Here is a 14,352-nt window from a genome sequence, read left to right as displayed (position 1 = left end):
ATGCATGTGAACGCCACACAGACGCAGATTGCGTCCACACCAGAGCACGCAGAACCCTACAGAAAGGCTGCATTTTTGAGACAGTGCTGTAAAGAAGTTCACTTTGGTTTGTGGTTAGAAACCCCTTAACGCATGCTATATGATATCAAACCATTTACCAGAAGTGTTCACATATTACAAAAGCCCTTGGTTTCTCATTGGTGCATAACTTTATCCATTAACAACTCTTAAGTGTTGGCTTCTTAAGGATTTCCCCCACAAACTGTTACGCAAATGCACTGCAAAAAACAAAACAACCCCCCAACACCTCTTTTAATAACCATTCTGATGCCAGTCTGGATCCCCTTCCTAATCTGTGCCTAAAGATCATGGATCTGTAATCTGAGAGTACTCCTTGATTTCATTCTGTCACTGCAGTCCCAAGTAGCTTTTGTGGCTAGAAGCAGTGGCGTAGCGTGGGGGGTGCAGGGGGGGCCGGCCGCACCGGGCGCAACATCTGGGGGTTAGGGAAATCCACGGGTTAGGGGGCGCAAATCCATGGGTTAGGGGGCGCAAATCCATGGGTTAGGGGGCGCAAATTACTTGCCTTGCCCCGGGTGCTGATAACCCACGCTACGCCACTGGCTAGAGGTGCTTTTGCCTAGCTTAGGCTGGTTCGCCAGCTATGGCCATTCCAGGACTGGTTTAGTCCAGTGATCTCCCACTGGGACTACTGCATACACTCTATGTGGGGCTGCCCTTGAAGACAGCCCAGGAACTTCAGCTAGTGCAGAATGCGGTTGCTAGGTTGGTGAATGGGGCAGATCATGCATCGCTGGTCCTGAAAGTGCTGCACTGGGTGCCATAGAGTTACTGGGTCCAATTCCAAGTTTCACACCTAGTGGAAACTTGGGATGTGGGGGGGGATGTGGCTTCCAATAAGGATCAGAACCACAGCAATTTTTCTATTTTCTGTTTTTTTGAAAAACATATACTCACTGCTGTATCATAAAAATATATCAAAGAGGTTTACAACAACAACAACAACAAAACGTTACTCCTTATTCTGGGGTCCCAATCTGGATCAAGTTTCTCACTTCCGTGCAAGACTGTTGATTTGTGTAACAACAACTGCAACCTTGCACATAAGGGCACAGTACATAGCACATAGCTAACGTAATGTGCAGCTTGCTTGGTCTGTCTTCTGGAAAGAGGCGAGAGGTTTATTGGTGCAGTTTAGTGTGTAATCCAGTGAGGAGTTCCAAACACACGCTGCCTCATGTGAAAGTGCAAACCACATGTTTGGAAAAAGGGGAGAGGATGAAGGGTAAACTGAAGGCACAAAGGGAAGCGGCAAAGAGAAAGGTGTTGTGGGAGGATGAGAGGTCTCTGAAAGAGGCAGGCAGCTCACCAGGCAAGCTTAAATAAAGAAACTACAAAGACTTGGAGGGAAGGGAGGGAAGAGGAATGATCGTTGCAAAATGGGAAGAGATAAGATTAGGCTAGAGAAGGGGTGGGGAATACTTTTTAGCCTGAGGGCCGTCCCCTCTCTGGGGTAACCTTCCAGAGGTCACCTGCCAGTGGTAGGTGGGGGTCAGAGGTAGACGTGGGTGGAGACATGGATGTGGCTTTTACCTTTATACTGTAGGCTACATTTCTGCCACACAAAAGTCAAAGGATTTTAAACACATGCCACGCCTCTCCATCCTCCATCTAGGTAAGCAAGAGGCAGCCACAAGGACACAGCTTTTCCTGGTACTGAGATGCACTGGTGAGATATGCTTTGCCAGCTGGATTTCTGCCTGTCATGTGGTGACAGTAATTCTGCTATTAAGGGTGGGGGGGTCATGGTGGCCCCAAAATGTCAGTGATCTTGGACCACATAGAGAAAATACAACAGAAATGTTTATGGTCACCTCCAGAGTGCCAGTATTTTGAGGGGGGTTCAGTTGCATATTGGAAATTTAGAGGCCCCACTATATGGAGGGTATTTCGTGGGAAGGATTCAAGCACATACTGGAAAGTTAAGTTTGCACAAATAAAGCTCTGTTGCTCTAGTGTAGCAAATCCACTTAAAGAATCGGACTTCTGTGCATTGAAAGTATAGGGTGCATGAATGACTAATGGAAAGATGTATAAACATTCTATAAGGAAATCAATAAGTATGCTTGATAAAATCCAGCAAATCAGGATGAATGTTGCAAAAATAGGCAGTCTGCAGGAGCTGTTAGTTTTATATCATTTTCAAAAAAAGTGGATAAAAGCACTCTGGTCCAGCTAATCCACTTTTCTTTTTTTTGCAGTTAGAAAAGTGGCAAGGAAATGTTCTCAGAAGTGTGGGATTAATAAGTGATTAACAGGAAGCTGTGTAACCACTGTGCAAGTAAATCACTGTGAAATCAGGATGAATGCTGATTGTCATCTAAAGGTAAAGGTAAAGGTACCCCTGCCCGTACGGGCCAGTCTTGACAGACTCTGGGGTTGTGCGCCCATCTCACTCAAGAGGCCAGGGGCCAGCGCTGTCCGGAGACACTTCCGGGTCACGTGGCCAGCGTGACATCGCTGCCAGAGCCAGAGCCGCACACGGAAACGCCGTTTACCTTCCCGCTGGTAAGCGGTCCCTATTTATCTACTTGCACCCGGAGGTGCTTTCGAACTGCTAGGTTGGCAGGCGCTGGGACCGAGCAGCGGGAGCGCACCCCGCCGCAGGGATTCGAACCGCCGACCTTTCGATCGGCAAGCCCTAGGCGCTGAGGCTTTAACCCACAGCGCCACCTGCGTCCCATGATTGTCATCTAACCTCCCTGCAAATGAATCAGAATAATAAAGGCCTGGAATTGACTAACTGTAAGCTTTGTGTAAGCAAATCTGGATGAATGCTCAATAAACAGGTCACCGGGAGGCGCCCTGCATAGACGAGTGTGATTCTGTACAAGCACACACACTGTTGCATGCAGTCTGCAGACATACTGTCTTTGTGATAAGCAGTAGGCACTGCAAGCGGATTTCTTTATAAGACTTATACCCACATGCCATTATTTTTCTTAGTATGAGTCATTCAAGAGGTCTGGGGAAGAACAAGGAGCTGAATGTCCTGAACTGATTGCTCCCCGTCTCTTGCTTCTTGCTCAAAAACAATGCTACTGGCAATACCTTTTTCCTGTTATCCATAAATAGCAAAGTGCTTTGCTGAGAAGGCACTGTAATTAAACCCATTGTACAGCTAGGGAAGTGGTATAGGGGGAGGGCTTACCCAAGTCACCCTCAGAAAAGGAGCCAAGGCAGTCCTACCTTTCTAACCAGCCAGACTCTGGCATAATCCACGTCTGCACCATGCCATCACTAGACCATGTCTGCCACAGAGCCGCAGTGCCCCCAAAATCCTGAAACTAGGCAGATTACACCATGTCACCACTAGACAACAATGTCCACCACAGGACCACAATGTCCCCCCCCCTCCCCGAAGCATGAAAACAAGTCCAATTGGTTTGGATATTGGGCATGTGGCTTCACTTTCATGCAGTGTGGAGCTGGGAACGCTCACCAAAGATTTCTGCAAAAGCTGATTCATCTGAAGGCTGCTCGACCCCACTTTACAGGGTAATTCATTCCACACACATACCCGACATGCTTTCTTTCCTCCCCGCCAAGGCTAGCTGTGGTGCTTCATGTTCTCTCCCATGGCCCCGGCTAGCACTCTCTGTCCACAGGAATGTGCCAGGGATGGGGAATGATCCTCCCCTGCAGAGCTGTGGGAATGGCTGGCAGCCTCATCATTTCAGTAAAAAATTCAAGGTGGGGGAAAATGGTTGCCTGTAAGCAGCTCAGGCTTCGCAGCCCTTTCCTAGGCTGTGGCACACAAGACCCGTGATCCTTGCACAAGTCGGGCATGGCACTCTTTGGGAGGAATAGAAAGTTTGTTCCTGTCTTTGTCAATGGCAAAGTTCTCACTGACTTTGTCAAGGAGGACCAGGCTCCTGCAAGGAATGCCTTGCTTGGCCTTTGTTTGTTGCTAGCTTATTCTAGGTCACGTTAACCTCCTATTCTACACACCCTCCAATTAGTCCTAATATTGAAGGCTGGCTCTAATAGTGGTTTAGCTTCCAGGCTTCTGCGAAGGTTGAGAAATGTATGCAGCAGGTATAAACAAGTTAGTGCTCTCCCATGTCTTCCTCTCTCTGCTGCTGGTGCTATACCAATAGACTGAGCACCACTTGTCTCCTTCCAAAGCATTTCCACTGATGAAATGGTCCACCAGACCAGGTCTACATAGACAAGGCTCTTTCCCAATCCAGGATATTTATAAATATCCCCAATACTGCAAAGTCAAATGGCACTATTTATTTGTATTACCCTTCCTTGAAGGAATGAATTTTGGAAACAACGGTGCCCTGGAAAGAGATGGTGCTTAGTATCCACGCTGACCCCTTACACACTCTGAGCATAAACATTGTGGGAGGGTGTATGGGTGGGAATCAGCTAGCAAGTCCTGCTTGCAGAAGCCAGTGCATGGGCTCCTATTAGTGCAATGGGTTTTGCTCTCCCTTACCTTCCCACTGCAAGCTGGCATGGGAGAATCATCAGAACAGTGCACAAGGGGAGGAGCTGAAGTGTTTGCTTTGACAGAACAATTGCCATGGTTGCTACATTGAATTTCTCCCTATGCCTCAGACTCCCAGTGGTTGGAAATCACAGGTGGGGGAGGGTATTGTTGTGCTGCTCGGGTTCAACTTGCAGGCTTCCCATGGCCATCTGGTTGGCGACTGTGAGAACAGGATGCTAGACTAGATGCTAGACTGTGGAACGCTTTCCACAGGGAAGTTCACCTGGCGCCTTCATTATACACCTTTAGGCACCAGACAAAAACATTCCTTTTAAACCAGGCCTTTGGTTGACCTGATCAACATCACATACCCTTTTAAAATGTGGCTCTTTTGTGGGGAGTATTATTGGGTTATTGCTTTTATTTTTGTTTTATATACTGTGATCTTTTTATGTGAACCATCCTGAGACCTCCAAGTATAGGGCAGTATATAAATGCAAATAATAATAATAATTAGACGGGCCTTTGGCCGGACCCAACAGGGTTCTGACTTGGCTGCTGTTGTGTGCCTCCTTTCTCTGTCCTGATATGTGATACGGATTCAGCCGGATGGAGGTCAGGTGAGCGGTACAGACCTACCACACCATCCACTGCTGCCTAAACAGTTTGAGGATCAAGTTTTTTGAAGAATCATTTGAACCTGTATGTACCTGCCAGTGCCTGGAGATTGGCACTGGAGGTTAGGCTCACTGGCATACCTTTATGATCAGTTAGATAGGAAGGCTCAAGGGACAGGGCCTTCTCAGTAGTGACCCCTCATCTATGCAGTCCATTTCAGGGGATGTGCAGTTGGCCTCTTCAGTCTTGGTATTTCAATCTTGGTGTTGAAAAAGAATTCAAATGCCTCTCTGTTCCAAGTGACTTGGGATTCTCAAATGTTGTAATTTTTGAAATGCTATAGTGTTTCCATTTTGTGCTTTATGTTGTTGTTTATAGTTATTCATATTGTTGAACATTGCCTTGAGAAGACTTTGTCTGGAGAGGCGGCCTAAATGTGCTTAAAAACAAATAAGTAAATATAGATTGAATGTGAATGTCATCAAAAATCAATAGGACTTACTTAAGAGACAATGCATTAAGAATGGGAGAATTTCTGGTTCAGAAATCTAACATGTGAAACAAAGGTCACCCCATTTCCGCTTAGAACATGCACATTGTTCCCATTATGCTCCCTTCAAACATTTTCTCACCCCTTGTTTTCCAGTTTGGTGTGCTCCCATTTTGTAACTGGTCTAATTTCTTGAATTATTGAAGCCTATCACACAATGAGGGGCAATGACTGGGTAGAGGCTCAGACAGACCCATTCCCAAGTAAGGATGGGGGTGGAAATTCAATTCAGTTTGCATTTAAGGCAGGACCTACCTAATTCACATTTTCCGAAACAATATATGAACCGAGATACAGCCAGCCTTCTCTGAATTTTGCAGTGCTATTCTCCAGTCAAATAAACACTTATCCTAAAGTGCACATAAAAATGCATCTCTTGGGAAAATAAAATTATTTAAAAATGCTTTATCCTAGGGGATATTGCTTTGGAAGACAGTGCATATTAGGCAAAATTGCAGAGGAAAAATGTGTAGAGCAGGAGAGATTCACTGATGAATTTTCACAAGGACTAATAATAAAGAAAAAAACCTCAGCAAGCTCAAACTGATGTGGAAATGTAGAACCTAAGGCTGGAAAAATGTGAAGGTGAGGGGGAAATGAAATTTACAGATTCAACCATCCCTGTTCTCAGGTAACTAAAAATGCCAGCATGTTTCCCCTATAGCGAAGCCGGCTCTTGCCAGATGGTTCTGCTTATCCCTGTGTGCTATCGGTGAATCCACGTCATCTTCTTCCCAACCTTGTTACCCAGGAACAGCCAACCTGTGGAGAAAAACCAGGGTCAGGAGGAGGGGCCAGAGGAGAAGAGACAACACGATCCGCAGGGGCCAGGCGACAGGAGGGGTTGTCTCGTTCCACTGAATGTCAGAGGAGGAAAGGAGAGGGAGGAGGAGGAGGAGGAGGAAGGGGAGAGAGAGAAAAAAAGAAAAGCAACACTGTCTCTCTCTCTCTCTAAGCCACCTAGTAAACCGGCAAGCTGGTTACCGGCCAGGTCTTCAGGAAACCCCCTCATAAAAAGTAGGCAGAGCTGCTAGTTTATGGTGATGAGAGGCCGGGGAGTTTGCCTTTTACTTCTGGGATGAGCAATGCAGAGGCTCTGGGAGGGAGTCGTGGGGGGGGGGGGGGAGGAAAGAGAGAAGTGGAGCAAAAGCAACAGCCAGTCTGGTATTGTCTTCGCACAGAGCTGTGCCGAAGTGGCAGAGGAGGGGTTAAAAAGGTGAAGGCCACAGGCCTGAGAGTGAGGAACAGAAAGAGGGAGGGGTGTGCGGAGTGAGTGTGCCTGAGTGTGTGCTTGCGGGAGAGAGAGAGAACAGAACATCCTGTACCTTCGAGCATTAAAAACGGCCCTGTGAGGGCGGTGGGGGTGGGCGCAGGAAGACAGGAGCTGTCTTTAGGGAATAGCTGCACAGAAGAAGTGGGAGGCCTCCGTCTGTGTGTGTCGAAAGGGAGGCTGCCGGGCCGGGCGAGTTGGGAACAGCAGAGAGAGAGAGCAATGACCTCCGCAAGGTCAGCCCCCTCGCCTGCCACCGTCCAGGCCTCGGCCGGCAGCTAGAGCCACCGGAGGCCATTCCAGAAATGGGAACTTGGTCCCGGTGTGAGGGAAGGGCCACCAGTTGGTGGCAGAGCAGATGCATGCAGAAAGCCCCGTGGCCAGTCGCTGGCACCTCTGTAGGGTGGGGCATGTGCCCTCTCTGAAATGCCAGAGAGCCACTGCCAGTCAGTGTTGACCAGGCGCATGGAGCCTTTTTTGGACAGGTACAGACACACTTTCTCTCTGTGTCACATACACACATATTCCTCATTCGTTTCATTTATTATACAGTGGTGTGCCCCGCAAGACGAATGCCTCGCAAGACAGAAAACTCGCTAGACGAAAGAGTTTTCCGTTTTGGAGGTGCTTCGCAAAACAAATTTCCTATGGGCTTGCTTCGCAAGACGAAAATGTCTTGCGAGTTCCTGCGGGTTTTTCCCCTCCCCCCCCCTTTGCTAAGCCGCTAAGCCGCTTATCCGCTTATCTGCTAAGCCGATAAGCTGCTAAAAGCCGCTAAACCGCTAATAGCGCTAATCCGCTAAGCTGTCAATGGGCTTGCTTCGCAAGACGACAAAACCGCTAGACGAAGAGACTCGCGGAACAGATTCTTTTCGTCTTGCGAGGCACCACTGTATTTCTGTGCAGCTTTTCACTCTCATGAACCACATAGCAGCATCCATACAACAAATAGCAAGAAGAAGAAGAGTTTGGATTTGATATCCCGCGTTATCACTACCCGAAGGAGTCTCAAAGTGGCTAACATTCTCCTTTCCCTTCCTCCCCCACAACAAACACTCCGTGAGGTGAGTGGGGCTGAGAGACTTCAGAGAAGTGTGACTGGCCCAAGGTCACCCAGCAGCTGCATGTGGAGGAGCGGAGACGTGAGCCTGGTTCACCAGATTACGAGTCTATTGCTCTTAACCACCACACCACACTGGCTCTCGTAATAGGACATCACAATCGCAACATAAACCATATAAAGTAACTAACAAATCGCCAGGAAAGCAATTGCAAAATCATCAGTAAAACAACCAGCTCCTGTAAAACACTATTAACAAAACAACTGTAAAAAAATAGGCTAGACAACCACAAGAAAAGTCATATTATGAAACTTGCAAAGCATTACGGCACTAAACAATATTAACAACTCAAAACAAGCTAAGCACTGTTGAATTCACTCTCTCTCTCTCCAAACCCCCATGACTCACAGCTCCTCCCTCCCTCCCTTCCGTCTAGGCAAGTGAGAAGGGGCTGGCCAAGGGCACAGTCCAGCCTGGCAAAAACACTCAAGGAGGATGTGAAGCAGAGTCAGAAGGGGATGTGACTGGCTGAGGAGGAGGTATGGCCTCTGGAGAACACCACAGGTCAGATAGAGAGGCCTGGGGGGGACTGCATTTGACCCTCCAGGTCTGAGCTTCTCCACCCCTGTTGTAGACAATGCTGAATTAAATGGAACCAGGGTCTGGCTCAGTATAAGTCAGCTTCAGGCAGTGGCGTAGCGTGGGGGGTGCAGGGGGTGCCGGCCGCACCGGGCGCAACATCTGGGGGTTAGGGTTAGGGATAGGGTTAGGGGGCGCAAATCCAGGGTTAGGGGGCACAAATTACTTGCCTTGCCCCGGGTGCTGACAACCCACGCTACGCCACTGGCTTCAGGTGATTGATCCACCTGTGGGAAGAGTGAGTACATGTGCAGAGAGCAGTTTCAGAAGCAACCCCAGGAGGCTTTGCTGACAAACTGCTGTTCATTAGCTGTTTAGAGCTGTTCGCAGACGCCTACATTGCTACAGTTCCCAGCACCCTTAACAAACTATAGTTCCCAGGATTCTTTGGGGGGGAAGCCATGACAGCCAAAATGGCACAAGAGTGCTTTAAATATATGAAATGCAGATTAAAAAAAAAAGGTTGAGTTAGATCCAGACTTAAGTTAGTTGAAATCAAGTGGTGTTAATTTAAGTCACGACTAACTTATTCCATTGATTTCAAGGGGATCTGTGTTCAGCTTACTTGCTCCAACCTAATGGACCCTTAAAAAAAAAAGTATTGCTTGATTAATCTGGGATGCCTCTTTAGCCAATTAAAACAGGTTTTTAATTGATCAACCCAACAAATTAACTCACAAATTAAACTCAACAAATTAAAGCACTCTCAATCTGATGCCCTCCAGATGTTGGGAGTTGTAATCCAAAACATCTGGAGGGCATCAGGTTGGAGAAGACTGCATCAAAGGTTACAGCCCTGCTGTTAATGACTGTCCATATTGGGGTATCTTATCATGCATCTTTCTGTAGTCATAAGCACAATTTCACAGGCATTCTGTTCTGGTTATTGTCAAGTGTGGAGTATCTCTTGTAGAGCTATGCAGGGCCTGTGAAATCTAGTGGAGATTTCAACATGCAGCAGAGGGTGCATTTTGCCGAACATACTTTCAAGTGTGTGTGTGTGTGTGTGTGTGTGTGTGCGCGCGCACACACACACACACACGCACACACACACACACACACACTAGAGCAGGGGTCCTAGTGCAGCACCTGTGAGTTCAGGGGCACCTTGAGGTTTTCCTCTCATTCCTATGAAACCTCTGAGCTCCCACACAGACTGCCCCCTTGGCCAGTAGGTGGTGAAGGTGGCTACCTTTATGCCCTTTCAAAAGTTGAGAGAGCAGAAGGTGGAAGTTTGAAAAGGGACACTCTTTCCAACTTTCTCTTTCAGCTCTATGCACTTTTCAAGACTCAGATCAATTCTACTGGAACTGACTTTAACCCAAGTCCCTTGGAGAAGCAAAATGTGTCTGCATGTATGCTTCTGTCTGTCTATGTTAGGGGACAGTTGTGACCAGAGGGGATGATACCTCACTCAAAAACAGTGTAGGAAAATGTAAATCCATTAATTAGGTGTGCTGTAATCTATTTATAATCTCTGAACAAATTACATAGAGATTTAGTATAAAATGAGAATGGAAAATATGCATTGTAATTATATATGCGCTTTTATTGTTGTTTTTTCTCTCCTTCAGTTTTTCTTTTCTCTTTAATATTATATGTTATGTATTCTGTATTTGTATAGTATAGGAAAGAATAAAATGGAAGGAGAGAAAAAAGGAAGAACGGAAACTCCTCATATGTGCCTATGAGCCTAAGAAGGTTGACAAGCACTGTGCTAGATTGTCTGTGTACCCTGCTGTACAGAGGGCAGGACGTTAAGGGCCCCGGTCATCCTCTGTTGAAAGGCCTGCCCAAGCTCAGTTTAGAGAAAAGACCCATAGGAAGGGAGAACAGGGCCTTGAAGTTGTTCATCCACAGATAGCTCCCCCGCGGCAGACTGAGCAACAGACAACATCCAGGTCACCCGGCCACAGTCTTCCCTTCTATGGTGAGATGTATGGTATTTTTACTTGAATTACAGTAATTATTTCTAAATTTGCAGCTGTACCTATAAATTAGCATATGCAAACCAGTGTGGTCTCCCTAACATACAAACACACAAACACCTGACGAGCCTTAGCAATGGAGGCATAAAGAAAGGGGTAGAAATGAAAGAATGCATATCATTCTGCCACTAGACAATCTTTGATCAAAGGTTACAACAGATTTCAAGGCATGGCAGAGAACAATAAGGAAGAGTATCATTTTACGTGAAGGTCTGCAATGGTAACATGATGACAGGTACATTAAAATAGAAAAAGCATCTAATGTGTGGATCTGGCTATGTGCAAGCAGAATTTTATGGGCAGATGCTATTTTTATCCCCAGTAAGATGCTTGGGGTCAGGAAGGGTCCAGTTGCAGAGGTCACAGAGTTGTGTTTGTTGGCATGGTCCGAATCACTCTGCTCCTTAGCTCCAACACAATTCCCCGCAAAGCCCGTAATCATGACCAAGGTCTTGTGCATGTGTGCAGTTTCTCTTGGGGTCCACTTCACATGTTACGCTTTCCTGGTGCGGAAAACACTTTGGCCTGGGAGGAAGTGGGAGCCCCTGTGTGGGGACTGTCAGATTTCCTATAGCTTTTGAGGATGGCTTCCCATGTAAATAGTTTCCATCACAGGAGTGTTTTGGCAAGACCATTCTACAAACATTGAGCAAAAGGGGGGAGGGGGAATTAAATGAGTCTGCTTCTGAGAAAGCTTCAAAATATGCGGGTCTTTCCTGCTGATAGTCTCAAAGTGTGGTTCCCAAGCTTTCAGTCAGGTCAGAAGGCCTGCATCTTAGAAAATGAGTCTTGCAATGTCAGCAAATATAATTTGTAAATGGTTAGATACACGTCTATTTCATTGCCAAGAACAGTTTCTGGGAAAACCTTGGAAGCTAAGTGCACAACATAACTTGAGAATGAGATGACTATTCCGTAAATGAGATCTGCAACAAAATGGTGCAGTGCGAAATGCTGCTGTCCAAGATGCTAGCTGCTCCACTGTTCCCTTTCCTTATTTTTTCATCCCCACCCCAACAGCCAGGCTGCATACACATGACATCTTGTTCTAGAATCAGTGGAGGCTTGGTTTTTTCCTACGTAAATCTGCACACCATCTAGATCTTCTCCTTATTTTTGCCCCTGAAAAATACTTCTTGAGAAACTGGTTTCATTCCAAATATAAAAGCTCATTGTAGATTGATTTGGCATTACTGTGCCCATTTGAAAACAGATGTAGGCAGTTCCGGCAATCGGGGATGTATCTACACCTGCCCAAGGATGCTGAGGGCATATGCCAGGATCGTAATCGCCGCTTCCTTCTCCATTCACCTGGGGCATGTACAGGGAGGAAAAGGTGTGGATGACCTAATCAAGGGGAAAGTTTTCAAACATTTATCAAACAACCACACCCACCCTTGTGGACAGCAGGATCTAATCAATTAGATTGACAGCAGCATGATGAGGACAAGCATGAACTATTCCAGAATGAGAAAAACTACTTTTTGTGCTGAACATAAGAAAGAGAGCAAATGATTCTACAGTGGTATCTCAGATTACATACACTTCAGGTTACATACGCTTCAGGTTACAGACTCCACTAACCCAGAAACATTACCTCAGGTTAAGAACTTTGCTTCAGGATGAGAACAGAAATCATGCAGTGGCGGCGCAGCCGCAGTGGGAGGCCCCATTAGCTAAAGTGGTGCTTCAGGTTAAGAACAGTTTCAGGTTAAGAACAGACCTCCGGAATGAATTAAGTACTTAACCTGAGGTACCACTGTATTTTATTTGGGCAGATTGTGTTACCCCATATATTCCCACTTGACTGCTTCAATATGCAGAACTGACCATGTTACAGGTGCCACATAATATTCATTCCACACTTCTCAGAAATCATTTTTTTGGGGAGCGGCCTCACCTAAACTTTGGAACTCACTGCCTTTTGACATCAGGCAGACACCTTTGCTGTCTTATTTAAGCACCTGCTTAAAACATTGTTGTTTAGGCAAGCATATCAAGACATGTTAAAGTTACCTGTGTTTTATCACTTTTTAGCGACCGTTGATTTTAATTATCTTTGACTGTTTTAAAATACCCGTATTTTAATCGAGAACTTGAAGGTTTTATTTTATATTCTCTTAAACCGCTTAGAGATTTTCTGGCAATCAAGAGGTACAGACCTTTTGTTAAATGAATAAATCAATCTACTCTTTTATTCCATTCTGTTCTAAGTTCTGTGTTTCCGTTCTCATAGAAGGAGACTCTCCACCACCACCTGCCCCACTGACGTGGTCTTGGGGTTGTTGCTTTCTACTTCCTTTTGAGCTTTGAGGTTCAGAGCTTGCCAACCAGAGGGGCAACTCGTGAAATTAAACAGCGGATCTAAAATAACAAAAAGGAAGTGGTTTTAACGTGTGTGCAGTAATTTCTCATCCTTTCCTGCCCATTGCCAGTAACAGATGTGAGGTTAGATGGGCAGTTGCTCTGATCCAATTGACTCGATGGCATAGTTTTACAAAGTCAGAGAGGTAGAAGAAAAGCTACAGGGATGGGTATTCGAGGTGGAAAGGGAGCAAAAGAAGATCTTGTGAGTGGGAGGCTACAGCCTTTGCTACAGCCTGCTGAAGAGGCAGTAGGTGGAGAGTTGCCATATTAGTGTGGGGTTTCTCTTAGGAACAGAAGTCCTGAATACATTTGCAGCTGATCCTTGTATGTACCAAGGTTTCAAACCATGCTAGTCCACTGCCCATCTATGGAGCTGTGAAGAATGACCCTAAATCCAGTGCAGACTGCACAACTCCTGCTCACTTGGCTTCCCACAGTGAATTCAATCCAGCAAAACAAAAGTAACACTCACTGTGCAGAGAAATGTCTAGAGAATACTTGAATAAAGAAGAAAGGAAGCAAGACGAGTTTGGAACCTGAGTAACATTCTTCACCCACAACATCTCCTTTCTGACTCACCAGGATACAGCATATAGAAGTGTTACATTCTTCAGTCTGGTCTCTGGGGAGCCCCGGGCCATCTCAAGGGTTTTGCTGCCCTCTTCTGGGGCCTGCCAGTGGTTCTTCAAGGAGCAAGGCTGATGCCTCCTTCCACCTCCAAGATCCCTGACCCAAGCACTTCCAATGTCTGTAAAATTGCTTCCAAGCAATAGGCTGGCTGTGAGTCCTAGGTTGCAGAGGATAGTCCTCTGTTTGTTGAGGTCAAGTTTGGTTTACAGATCAGGAACCATGAGAAGGGAAAGCAGAGGCCTTGAACTTGCCCACTGAGTGACTGAGCAAGCCCACAGCTCACCTAGTCACGATCTTGGTGAGGTGTATTCTATTTTTATTTAAATAATATTAATTCTTTGCAAATTTAAATTTGCAAATCTCTTTGTCCTTTTTGAGGAGATGCATTTCTTCTCTCTCTGGTAATATGTAAGTGGCCACCCAACTGAGTAAGTTTGCTTAGGATTGTTCTGCACAAGCGTATTTTTGATGCAGTGTATTTTTCATTTCTGGGAAAGCATGGCAAGTTCATGCATATTCTCTAGCATGTGGCCTCCAGAAAGTTGCATATGAGGAAATGTGGCCCCCAGGCTGACTTCTGCTCTAGGTAGTTATGTTGTTAGAAGGAGATAGATGCATGAACCCAAGGAGGACCAATGAAACAGATGTGCCCTTTCCAGGCTTCTCTGTTGCCTTTTCAGAGTATAAAAAGGGGTTTTTCTTCTTCT

The sequence above is a fragment of the Podarcis cretensis genome (assembly GCF_951804945.1).
Source record: "Podarcis cretensis genome assembly, chromosome: 6".
NCBI classification, from domain to species: Eukaryota; Metazoa; Chordata; class Lepidosauria; order Squamata; family Lacertidae; genus Podarcis; species Podarcis cretensis.
The sequence above is the reverse complement of the archived record's forward strand: the minus strand, read 5'-3'. Positions refer to the sequence as shown.